At 48.7% G+C, this 12,395-nt stretch overlaps 1 long non-coding RNA gene across 1 annotated transcript; it reads right to left on the reverse strand.

The window, feature by feature from the left end:
- Positions 1-251: 251 nt before the first annotated feature.
- Positions 252-9,954, reverse strand: LOC131500374 (uncharacterized). The gene is made up of 5 exons (XR_009256264.1): positions 9,752-9,954; positions 6,895-6,994; positions 3,696-4,517; positions 2,064-2,248; positions 252-961 (listed from the first exon to the last, which is right to left on the reverse strand). It is a non-coding gene; the product is annotated as an uncharacterized LOC131500374 (long non-coding RNA).
- Positions 9,955-12,395: the final 2,441 nt, after the last annotated feature.

Genomic DNA, 12,395 nt, shown 5'->3' on the forward strand with positions numbered 1-12,395 from the left:
GTGAGGTCTGATGCGTGGGAACACACACACACACACACACACACACACACACACGTGCGCGCACGCGCCATGCCATCCAGCTTCCCAAAGAGGGTCTAGTTTCCAATATTATCAGCACCTGGCAGGATGAGACTATTTTATGTAAATGGATTCATTATTATTAATTTCTGCCGGCGCTGAACGATTTATGAACTGCTTTTCGAATGTAGAAAAGTGGTTCATGAATCAGAAGGAAAAATGTTCCCCAAAACTGGCATCGATAAATAACGACTTTTATTCATGGATCCCGCCCATGGTGCCTTTTATCTTCAGGAAGGATGGGTTGGAAATTACAAAATCACTGCGGGGGGTGGGGGTCGGGGACAAACAAGGAAGTGAGGGTCACGGAATGGGAGAGGTGGTTCCTGAGGCAGTTCAGGGGGCGGCAAGGTGTGCTGGCCGACGTTACCCTCCTGGGCCTTCTTCTCCTGTAGGACCTACTTCCTCTCTCTCCCCCTTTCTCACGTGTGTGTAACTGTGCCGAACTAACATAGTTTTGCGCTTCTCCAATTGCAAAGGAGATTCAGCAGGTATCCAGTCTCTTAAAAAAAAAAAAAAAGTCTTCGGGGGCACCTGGGTGGCTCAGTCAGTTAAGCATCCGACTCTTGATAGCAGCTAAGGTCATGATCTCGAGGTTGGTGAGTTTGAGCCCCGCATCGGGCTCTGTGCTCACGGTGTGGAGCTTGCTTGGGATTCTCCCTCTCTCCTTCTCTCTCTCTGCCCCTCTGCTCTCTCTCTCTCTTTCTCTGTCTCTCTCAAAATAAAAAAAATAAACTTAAAAAAAAAATCTTCATTTGCCAAACACACTTGATTCATTGTCCCAGGACAGACGGCCGGGGAAAGCCACGGGCAAAGTGATGTGGCCGTCACAGGTGCAAGTTCCAGGCCTGTCTCTGGAGAGACGTGCAGAGGCTCTTTGGACCTGCAGGATAAGGACAGGAATTAAGGACTGTAGGATAAACACTGCTTGAGTGCACATTTCTAGGATCCAGAGTCAGTGGCTACAGGGCTCTTTGGTACCGGTTTTTCAATATTATTTGCAGGTTCTGCCAATCAGAAAAGACCTTAAATGCTGCTGGACTGCTGCCTTAGATATTTCATAGTTCACGAGGCAGATGGGCAAGGCTTTCCCAGCTTTGGCAGGCAGAGGGAATTCGAGACTGTTCCTAAAGCCCCGAGACCTTGCCAAACGGCTACCTCTCTCACCTGGAGAGAGAGATCTGAGCGAACAGTCCCCTCCACGGGCCTCCAGATGGGCACACAGCTACCAAGTCCTCCCAGGGATTTGGAAGTTCATAGGCTGTCTGCACCGGTCTCCAGAGAAGCGATAAATCAAGCTACAAATAATCTGGAGCAGCCTGAGGCTACTGGGGAGTTACCACGGTAGGATTAATGCAAACGCATACCTACTTGGGGGAAGTGGGGGCCAGAGACGGAAAAGCCATGGTTGCAATAGCGGCCCCCCACTCTACCTGCCCGCTCACTCAATCAGCTTTTGCCCAGAAATAAGCAAAAAATTGAACCATGAATCTGCTGTCCCTGCTGGGCCTCATTCCCACACGTCTGTCCTTGGGTGGCCATCTCATGGTGTGTGATTCTAGGGCTTTAAAACATTCTTTTTTAATACAACTACTTAATCTAGCGTTCCACTGCAGAAACAGTGATCTCCTTCCACACCAGAAGATAAATTGAAGAAAGCCAGTTGTGGTGGGATCCTGAAAGTTCCCGTGGCCATTCCCAAAGTCGCCCTGCCATCCCTACATAAGAGGTGGCCTCACAGCCATAGTTGGTTGGCTTTCCATATTAACGAACTCTTTCCTACCTCTCAACCCTGCCGCAAATACGCAGAAAGCACTTTAAAAATAAATAAATAAATAAATAAATAAATAAATAAATAAATAAATAAATTTTGTTCCTTTTTGTGGTGCACTGAGTTTATCTGTGCACCATTTCTGGGCAGCAAGTGAAGACCACTTTTCTTTAAGGGAAGAAAAACAAAGGTACAAAGACGATGGGGATCCTACCAAGACATGCCAGAAAGCTGGAGTCACATTGAGATGAAAACTTGTCATTTCTGAGCCTTCTTCTCAGAGGTGTGTCCATTCAGGTATTGGATACCTTCTAGGTTGTGCCCCCATGCCGGCCCGTGTGGATATAGCCATCAACAAGACCAAAAGAGCCCCTGCGTGTCCCCAGGGAGTTTATGTTCCTGTGGCAGGAGATGACAGTAATAGGAAGCCATAATAAAATAAAACTGGATAATGAAACGGTGTATACCTGTTTCTATAAAACCGAATGGTCAAGAGAAGGATTCCAATAAAAAGAAGGAGGGACGCCCGGGTGGCTCAGCCAGTTCAGCATCCAACTTCGGCTCAGGTCATGATCTCACGGTTCGTGAGTTCAAGCCCCACGTCGGGCTCTGTGCTGACAGCTCAGAGTCGGGAGGCTGCTTTGGAATCCGTGACTCCCTCTCTCTGCCCCTTCCCCGCTCATGCTCTGTCTCTGTCTCTCAAAAAAATAAATAAATGTTAAAAAAATGTTTTTTTAAAAATAAAGAAAGAGACAGCAATGTGGAGAACTGAGAGACAAGTCCAAATAGATGGGCAATGGTGCATGGGCAACGGTGGAAAATGACGAGTTCAGAAAAGCCAGCTGAGTCAAATCACGCCAAACCGATGTTAAGGTGCTCGAATTTTATTCTTAATGCCATGGGATGATTTGTTGGATGAGTAACCAGGAAGATTAATTTCAATTACTTTATTACCATGGAACTTCGCTGAAGAAATCACACTTAAAAAATATAAATAAATAAAATAAGAAACCAAAACAGAAAGAAACATATTTTCTCAACCTATTGGCAAAACCAGTCCTCAAGGAGAAAGAGTGGATTGGCTGTCATTAGGAAGTGAGTAAATCACCTATTGCCTTTAAATATCTCCTCTGGTCTGGTTGCTCCAACATAAGCAAACCTCTTTGCTACTCAGGACACCAAAAGGTTGTCCAACTCTGAAGAGGTAGGGGTTGAAAGAAAAGGCATTCGGGAATTAAATATGTGCTTCAATCAGTTGAACTTTTATACAGATTGACTGCAGTGAAAAATTAGAGCTTTGTGTAATCCAATAGAGTAAAATCAAATGCCCCAAATAAATAAATAGTTGTCTTTTTTTATTAGCTTTCCATCACCCCTGGATCCATTTGTAAGTTGCATTGTGTCACCTCTGTTTTCATTTGCAATGTTGCCTCTGAAAACTGTTTTGTTTATTTGAGCTCAGCAATCAGGCTTAAATGTACCAATATATATTGTTCTAAAGTGTATATTTTTTCTGTCTACCAAAGACATAGTGACTACTCCTTTTATGGGAAACCAGTTATTAATCCAATAAGTCTGCATGAATCAATATCTTTGTGAAATGACACCGTGTTCAAGTTATTTTATGTTATGTTGATGGTTAGCTAATTTTGGAATGGAGACATTTCTTCTAGAAACAGACATAGTATAATTTAGTGGTGAAAACGTCAATCACCGTAGGTTGTATGTCTTTGTCCGGGCAGAAGAGGGCAGATTTATTGAAGGAAATGCAGCTATATATTCGTTGCCGCGCTGTGACCCACAACATCCATTTTGCTTATAATTTTGTTCGGCAAACTGACATCACCTGCAGTCACTAGCGGGAAGATGATGCCAAAAGCCATCGTTCTTGGGTTCTGACTCCGTAGTCTTGCTGCAGGCTGATAGGGTTACCAGTCTCAGCGTGGCATCAGCATGACACAACACAATGGCATTTTTCTCTGGTGACAGGCATCTACAAAGGAAAATCTGCATGATGCTAAGAAAGTTTGTAGAATTTCGTCTGGGGAAAACCCAATTCAGTAGAACTACTTTTCCTGATATCTAACGGCCCACCGAGAAGGGTCTGATCCTTGAATTCTCCATTGACTCTGAAGTATCCTCTTTCCCAATTCCTTTTCCTCTGCCCCTTCCATCCTGCGGGTGTTTTAGCCAAGCCAAAGGAATGGGGAGAAGAAGAGGAAGAATCCAATGGCCCCAGGAGGTGAGAGACAAAGAGCCACAAACGTGGAGACGCAGACATGGTAAAAACCGCTGACGAGCTTGGACAGAGAAAACTCGGAAGCACACAGGAAGTAACAGCCATTTGGGTACTGAGGTGGCCAAAGGAGTTTAACTGAGTCATAGGTAACATGGTAACTTAGGGACAGAGTTTCATCCCTGAGTGAAACGAAGTGCTCACGTGTCACGGTAAAGGAATTTCTCTTCCGAGCCAGTCGTCAACATCAACATCACCAGTGGGATGAGAGAGGCATGTGTGCTAACTTGTTCCATCAATGGCTGCAGTGAGTCATATTACCCAGTGTCCAGGCTCTCCCATATTGACTCTGGGCTTGGCCACGTTGCTTGCTTTGGCTCGCGGCTCATCGGCAAACAGGAAGCAAACATTGGATGGCACCTTGGAGCTGCCCTGTTGGAGCATGGTCACTTGTGAAATGACAGGAATAGATAACATTTAAACACTGCTTTTTGGGGGCTCCCGGGTGGCTCAGTCGGTTAAGCATTCGACTCTTGATTTCGGCCCAGGTCATGATCTCACAGTTTGTGGGTTCACGCCCCACATCAGGCTCTGTGCTGACAGTGTGGAGCTTGCTCGGGATTCTCTCTCCCTCTCCCTCTGCCCCTTAATAAATAAATAAATAAACTAAAAAAAAACCTCTATCAACACTACTTTTTAAAGAGGTTAACACCTTTTAGATGTATTATCTCACATGTCCTCACCCAGCCCTCTGACTCAATTACTATTAGAACTAATGACTATTTCACAGATGAAGAAACCGAGGTAAAAGGGCATGCAGAAGGGAGTGCCTTGACCAAGTGGCGGGCTGGAGGTTAACATGGCTGGGTGAGGTTTGAGTCCAGCTGACACTCTGGCTGAGAGAGAGGTGAACCCTGTGTCTCCCTCCTAAGTTGCATTCCCCGCCCCCCAGACAGTTGCCCCATGCCCACCACCCAAAAAAGTGTAAAAACTTAATTGCTCTTAAGCAAGGAATCCTGGAGGAGTTTGATCAGTTTCTGGCCTCTGATTATTTCCCCCGAGGGTCCCCTCTTCTTGCATGGGGCCTTATTCATACTGCTCCAAACAAACACATCGGGACATTGGTGCCAGGAAAACATTAAGGATGGTTGGGTGTATGTGCTCGCAAAAGACACAGCGTTGAAAATCTGAGAGCTCTTGCCTGAGAGCCCTGAGGGGTCTGAAGATTTTGTAGGGTGAGGGGGAGCCTTTCACCTTCTGCCTAATGGAACATATTGAAATGAGGTGTGGGCACGTCTCGGCCTCCTCCAGAGCAGACATCTGCTCCTAGAAGTGTGGTCCATACGGACACTGAGGATTTAGACCCGTCAATTACACCCCACACGGGACTGTTTGCCCCAGCTTTTTCGGGTCAAAGCCCCATCTCCTCCTACCCCCACTTTGTAAAGGCGCTCATAAGCTTCCAGGACTCCGGAAATTGGGAAGGGCAATATGGAAACATGAGACACCAAGAAGGAAGCCCCTTCTCAAGACACCCAGGATACAGGATGGGGCCAGGGCACTTCTGAGCCATCAGCCAACCTAGCACATAGTGCTTTCTCCTGCTACCAAATCACATGAATTCTAATCGACAGGGTCCATCTCCCAAAGAGATGCTGAAAACAAATGTCACCTATGGGAGGCAATGCGTCCATTGCTGACATTTAGTGATTGCAGGATAGGGAGTTACAGATGGAGAGTGAACTCACAGAGAGATCCTGGGTGGGTGGGCTTGGGCCAGCCTCCTCTCTTCTTTCCTATTTCTTTTTTTTTCTTAACATTTAAAAAAATTTTTTTAATGTTTATTTATTTTTGAGAGAGAGAGATAGAGAGATGCGGACAGAGAGAGAGAGAGAGAGAGAGAGAGAGAGAGACTGTAAGCGGAAGAGGGGCAGAGAGAGAGAGGGAAACACAGAATCCAAAGCAAGACCCAGGCTCTGAGTTGTCAGCACAGAGCCTGATGCAGAACTTGAACTCACAAACCGGGAGATCATAACCTGAGCCAAAGTCAGATGCTTAACCGATTGAGCCACCCAGGTGCCCCAAGATTTTTATATTATTATTTGAGAGAGAGAGAGAGAGAGAGAGAGAGAGAGAGAGAGTGCAGGCACACAAGCAGGGGTGAGGGGCAGAGAGAGGGGGAAAGAGAGAGAGAGAGAATCCCGAGCAGGCTCCACACTCAGTGCGGAGCCCGACGCAGGGCTCCATCCCACGACCCTGGGATCATGACCAGAACTGAAATCAAGAGTTGGATGTTCAAAGGACTGAGCCACACAGGCGCTCCCCTTCTGTCCTATTTCTTGGTTGTGGGACAGGACACCTTAATCCCAACTTACCCAGACTCCACAGTCCAAACCCCGGACCCAGGGTAAAGTCAGAAATGAAATCTCACGAGCTTTCTCTCAATCTGAGTGTCTCTCAGACTCCAGACCTGGTCTACAGGTGCCATTCATTCCCTGGAGAGAGAGGCTTCCCCCAGGGCAGACAGTGCAGAAGCTGCCCCCAACCAGCTGGGACAGACGCCTGCCCTCCTTTCATCCCTACTGGTGTTTAAAGACATCATCTGCCCAAAGGCACCTCTTATCTTGAGCCCTGTCCCCTGGCCCCCAGCACTTAGGTTCCAATTCCAGCAAAAAGGGTTTCCTTGGTTTCTCAAAGACTCAGAGGGCCCTGAGGTCGGAAACTGGTATTGTTCCAGAGGTCTTGTGCAGGCTCCTTTTTCCCAGGAAAGGGCCCATCTGAAGGCAGATTGGAGAGACAGGAGTCGTACAAGAACCATTCTCAGTCCTGCCAGGGTTCCCTTCCCTCCTTTCACATCTCTGGGTTCCTTTAATGAAATGTTCTCCATCCCAGGCAGGAAAACCATTTCCCTGCAAAATATGAAATCCATTGCTGAGCACTGCAATGAGAATTAACCTTGATTACCGCAGTAATTTACTAATCAAAACTGGAGACCTGCTAATCAAGCTGGAATTGCCAGCTGCTTGATTTTTATAGTAACATAACCAAAATTGAACATTTGGTAAACAAGGGGTGTGGGTCTGATGGGGAGACTGGAAGAAGGGGAGGGAGGGGCAGGGTCTACCAGGCCGGAGGGCGGTTGGCGTTTGTGCCATTGACCCATCAGCAGGTAGAGCGGAAACAGACTAAACACATTAACCCATGGAAATGCAGAAGTTTCTCCTGAATGGGACAGCCCATTGAAACGCATGTAAGGGGTGAGCTGGGGAACAGGTAGCTTTTTCCCAATCTGGCTTGTCCCAACCTGAGTTGGGTTCTTCTAGAAGCCAGCCCTTAGACAAGGATACTAGTGTTCACATTTATTTGGCTGGTAACCCCAGAAGACATCAATGGGGGAGCAAGAAAGGGAGAGAGGAAAGGAAAAGCAGGTAATGCAGGAGGCATCGGGAGTAGGTTACTGCTGTGGGCAACCAGACGCAGGTCTGCTGAGTCTCACTGGGACACTGTGCAGAAGAGACCACAGATTGGTCTCCCGACCCCCCAGGGTGGCGGGAGCTATTATCAGGCAAGGGATGTCCCCAGGGGCGTTACCTTCCTGGCATTCTGGGCTGCCTCACTGGCAGGCAGGCTTCTGTGGCCCGAGGAGCTTGCACTAGGAACCAGCCACTTGTGAGTGTCCATGAGGGCGCAGGTATGATACGGGTGGGGCACCTACCACATCGGCTACACCGCACGACTCTTCCTTGAACTCCTCTCCCATAGAGGGCACCATACTGCTTCACGCTTTTGTACCTGTTACTCACTCGGACTGGCATGGGGTCAGCCAAGGAGCCTCCCCCCCGGCCTGCACCCCCCGCAAGCTAAATGACCGGTTATATGCCTAGACTAGCGCCTTTCCTCTCTGCCCCGGAGAACACCGACCACTCTGTGCTCTTGGATTTCTATTTCTATCCTCTCCTGCTAGGCTAGAAGCCGCTGGAAGACTAGATCATGTCCTTCTTTGCATCCCTCAAGTCTAGAAGAATCCGCGGCACGTGATGGGTTCTCAGTAAATCTCTGCCGATCAGATGACTTGATCAATGAGCCTGGAGAAGGGGCTACAGAGGAACACATCTGCACAGGGGTGGCCTCTGTAGTCACAAAACCCTTCCTTGTGCATGACTCTGCTGCACCCTCAGAGGTCCCATGAGACGGTAAGACAGACATGATTATGACGCACAGGAGGAAATAGAAACCTGGGTTCATTCTAGGCTCAGCTACTTGGGACATCCACTTGACCACCTCGGGATGATAAGTAGCTGAGCCGGGAACTGAATTCACCGAGACGTATTGATTCTGAGCCACTCAAGCTGCCTGGACTACAGAGTGTCCTCCCCTGCATGACTCTGGCCTGGGGGTTCTTTCTCCAAAGACCAGTGTCATATCTGACCTCTCCCTGACGGCCACAGGATGAACAGCACAGCGGTTAAAGGTGTGCATGCCAGCGTTTGTCTTGACCCGCTCTGTATCCTATGTTCAGTAAGTATTTAATAATTCACAAGGACAGTCAAGGGCACTCTGTATTAGTGTCTCCCTGCAAGCAGCGCTCCTGACTGCTGTGCAGAGATCGGCCGGAAGGGGGAGCTGCTGGTGGAGAGAAAGCCTGTTCAAGGGCTTGGCACAACACAGAGGAGGGTGGTGTGAATTAAGGGAAGGGGCGATGGGCACAAGAAAGGTCATGGAAGGACACAGAAGCTACCAGCATCCACCTCTGCACCCCCAGCCCCAGATCTCACAGGACTGCCTCAAGAATGTGCCAGCTGTCCCAAGACCTCTCACCTTGGCCTTGAGAAAGGACATGGAGGTTTTTCCCCAGTGAAGATAAAACAGATCATGCATGAGAGTCCCAGGAGCTGGTTGCAGGGCTGAGCCTGGAGGAGAGACCAGGGAGAGAACTAGCCAGCAGTGGGGAGGCCTGGAGGGCCTACGACACCCAGAGATGACAGGCCGCCATTTTTAATGTAGCAGTGAACAAGAAAGTTCTGAGCAGTCCACACAACAGAAATAGCACCGGAGGCATTTGTGGGAAGGCTCTCTGCCGAGAAAGTTCTCAGAGTCTGGAAAGACCCAGAGGATGGGGAAGAAATCCCTCTGAGCAATTTATTGGCCACTGACTTGTGGTGCCTAGGAGGCATTGATATGGAGAGACTCACCATCCAGCAGCATGGACAAGGAGACCAGGGGTTCCCGGACAACTTTCTTCCCCTGTTCACGTCTGCTCTAAAGCACCAGAGATGGTAGGAACCTGCCCAGAAGGCGTCAAAGGGTTGAGTGATGGGGGTACTGTAATTCTGCCCCCTGCTCACCCCACATCTCTGTCTCTGTGAACTTGAGCTCAAGTAGCATCCAGCAGGAAAGCTACCGGCGGCCCTTCCTGAGAATCAACTCCAAGAAGGGCTCCCTAGGGAATGTGGTCAGTGAACACCAAAAGAAAGGGATCCCAAGGCTGCTGCGGGTACAGGGACATGTGTCTAGCTGACCTCTACCCTGTCAGCCTCCTATTCTGTGTACGGCCTAGGAGCCAAGGCTGGTCACTCCTGCTGTTGTTCTCTATGTAAACATGGCTCGGATGCTTCTTTGCTTCTCAGAGGTGACCTGGACATCTGACTTACCTCACTATTACTTACCCCTTTCCCTGGCGATGGGCAGTTTGGCTCATTCCACCATAAACATCCTTCCATGGGACTCCTTGAGCAGTGTTGTTCTAGTGGATACTTATCCAGAGATAGACGTTCTGGAAGGACAGAAGATCTGCACCTTTTCTGTCATACTAGGTCTCACCAATCTGTTCCCTTAAGGGTCTGTGAGATGTGTAGCCCCACTCAGGCTGCCCCCGTCCTCCCCCTCGCCCTTCCCCCCCCCCCCAGCACTTTACATCACCAGGTTCCAAAGTTCTGCCAATTTGGCACAGGTGATGCTGTTTTATTTTACACGTCACGTGCAGCTGGTGAAAATCGAGCAACTTTGCGTTTTCGGCCATTGGCTCTCGTCTAAGAGGTTCTATGCTTTGCCCATCTTTGCACTGAGATGTCGGTCTTTTTGCTGTATTTTGGATGCTAGCGCTCCAAATGGATGCTGATTGTAGAGGCTGCAAGTCGTGGAGGGCTTTTTCTCCTCAAAATTCTCCTCCTCCTCCTTTCTCCTCATTTCCAGCATCCAGGTACTGCCTGGGAAATATCTCTACGTCTGGCACACTCTGGGGACTTTTCCCCCATCTCACCTCCCGAAAGCAGAAAGCACCGAGTCTGACACTTGCTGCTTAAGAAGCTAAGTAACCCTTACAATCCGCTTCCTCGGAGCTTTGTGATTAATAAAAGCCATGAGTTCTGAGGACTCCGAAGGACAGGGCTGTCTTGGGTTGCACATGCTCGGACCTCTCCTCTGGTGTGTGCAGTGGACAGGATTAATTAATTAGTGAACTCCCTCAACCTGAGCCTGGATTCGTTCGGCCTCAGAATCTTTCCTAATAGTCATGGCCACCGCAACGCCATTGAGATTGGCACAGAAGAAAATCTATATACTGTCATTGCCCCGGTGTAATCAAGTACATTTAATCATCCCAGTTAGCAAGGGAGTCAAAGCCTCCCCACCGGACAATGATTATCTTATCAGAGTTTTCATTAAGAAGAAAATCCCAGCTAATTTCTTTGACCTCTTTGGGAATATGATACTCACAACAAGCCAACATGGAGCGAGTGGTTACTATGTGCCAGACACGGTGTGAAATGTATTTTCTCATTGGGCCTGATGGCAGCTACTTAAGTGGAATAGTGTCATGTCACAGGATAAAGGCAAAAATGGTCCCTCTGCTGTTCTCAACTTGACCCTTCTTCTTGTAGACCTGGGCTGCCAGGCACCAAGTCTTCTTTCCGCCTGAACCCTGGCGAGGTAGTTATCTTCTGAGATGTTCAAGAGCTTACTGGAACGCGGTGCGTTTTCTTGTTTCCCTGATCTGGAGTGTAGGTCTCAGCCGGCAGGAAAAATGATAGAATGAGGTCTCAGTGGGTAGTCATGCCCACCTGGGGCAGGTGCCAAGGGTGCCCCGGCCAGATCTGCTTGTAGCAGGTGCTATGAGCTATCTCTGGCTGCCTTGACTATACACATCTCCTAAGAATTGTCCTCAGTGCTCGGGAGTCACGTCGCCTGGAGATACCTGGGGAATAACCCCCTTCCTCCTTGAGATGGCCTCAACCAATGGCGGACTGAAACAGGACTTTGAAAGCCCACACCCCTTGCCTCAAGGTGGGGCAGCTCTTGGAGTCATTGACGCTCCAGACCTCCTTCTCCATGGGGCTGAGGGTAGACTCCAGCTGAACGCGTTTCATTGCCTGGCTTCCTCCCCTCCCCTCCCCCACTTCCTTGTCCTCCCCTCCCTGAAGATTCCATACCAGAGCACTCCTTCCATAAATCCTTGGCCTGAATTCTCTAGGTACACTTTGTTCCAGCATCAACATTTCTGAGTGTCTTTACTTTAAAAACCACTGGGCTTTATTCAGTTATAAACTACCCAGAAAACCACCCAGTTCTCTCCTTTTCCTTTGCATGTGCAAACATGCTAACATGCTAAAACAGATCTTTTGTTCCTGCATTCTCAAATACCCTGTTAAAATCGGAGGCAGACGTTGTCAGACCAATTGTTGATATGGAAAACCCAAGTCGCAGATAACTTGCTCCCAAAATCTCCACCTGGCAAACGTCACAGGTCACCTGGTATTTGGGTTGAACGTCCTCTTCTTTCAAGCTGCTTCAGTGTGACCCTTACTCACCATGCCTTTGCTTCCCAGGGTCAGAAGTCGAGCCCTGCCCTAATGTGACAAATGAGCACCCCCCATTCCAGTTCAGCCAAAACCATCAGGAATTTTCTGGGTGCTCTCCCTGTTCCAGGGGCTTCAAGTTCATATATTTTAGGGGCTGGCTGGGCAGCTAGTCAGCCTTTGCCTCCTTCCCTCTCATTTTGCGGGCTGCCTCCTGGACAAAGCTTTATTTAACTCTCTCTGCATCTCGCTAGCGGGCAGAAAGTATGCACAACGACCCCAGGACAGAGCTTCTGGTCAACCTGTCCTCTCCTGCCCCGCACCTTGGGGACAGGTGCCTGCTTTTAGAATTACATTTCAAAGCAACAGACTCGCTGGAGGTTGCCAGGTGGAAAGGCATATTGAGAGAGCAACTGAGCAGCAATTATTGAAAGCCCGAGTTTGTTTCTCTCCTTTGCATCGGTATCTGAGATGATGACTCTCTCCGGGGAGGTCGGTGAACCCTGTGCACTCAGGA

The sequence above is a fragment of the Neofelis nebulosa genome, chromosome 17, assembly GCF_028018385.1.
Source record: "Neofelis nebulosa isolate mNeoNeb1 chromosome 17, mNeoNeb1.pri, whole genome shotgun sequence".
Classification (NCBI taxonomy): domain Eukaryota; kingdom Metazoa; phylum Chordata; class Mammalia; order Carnivora; family Felidae; genus Neofelis; species Neofelis nebulosa.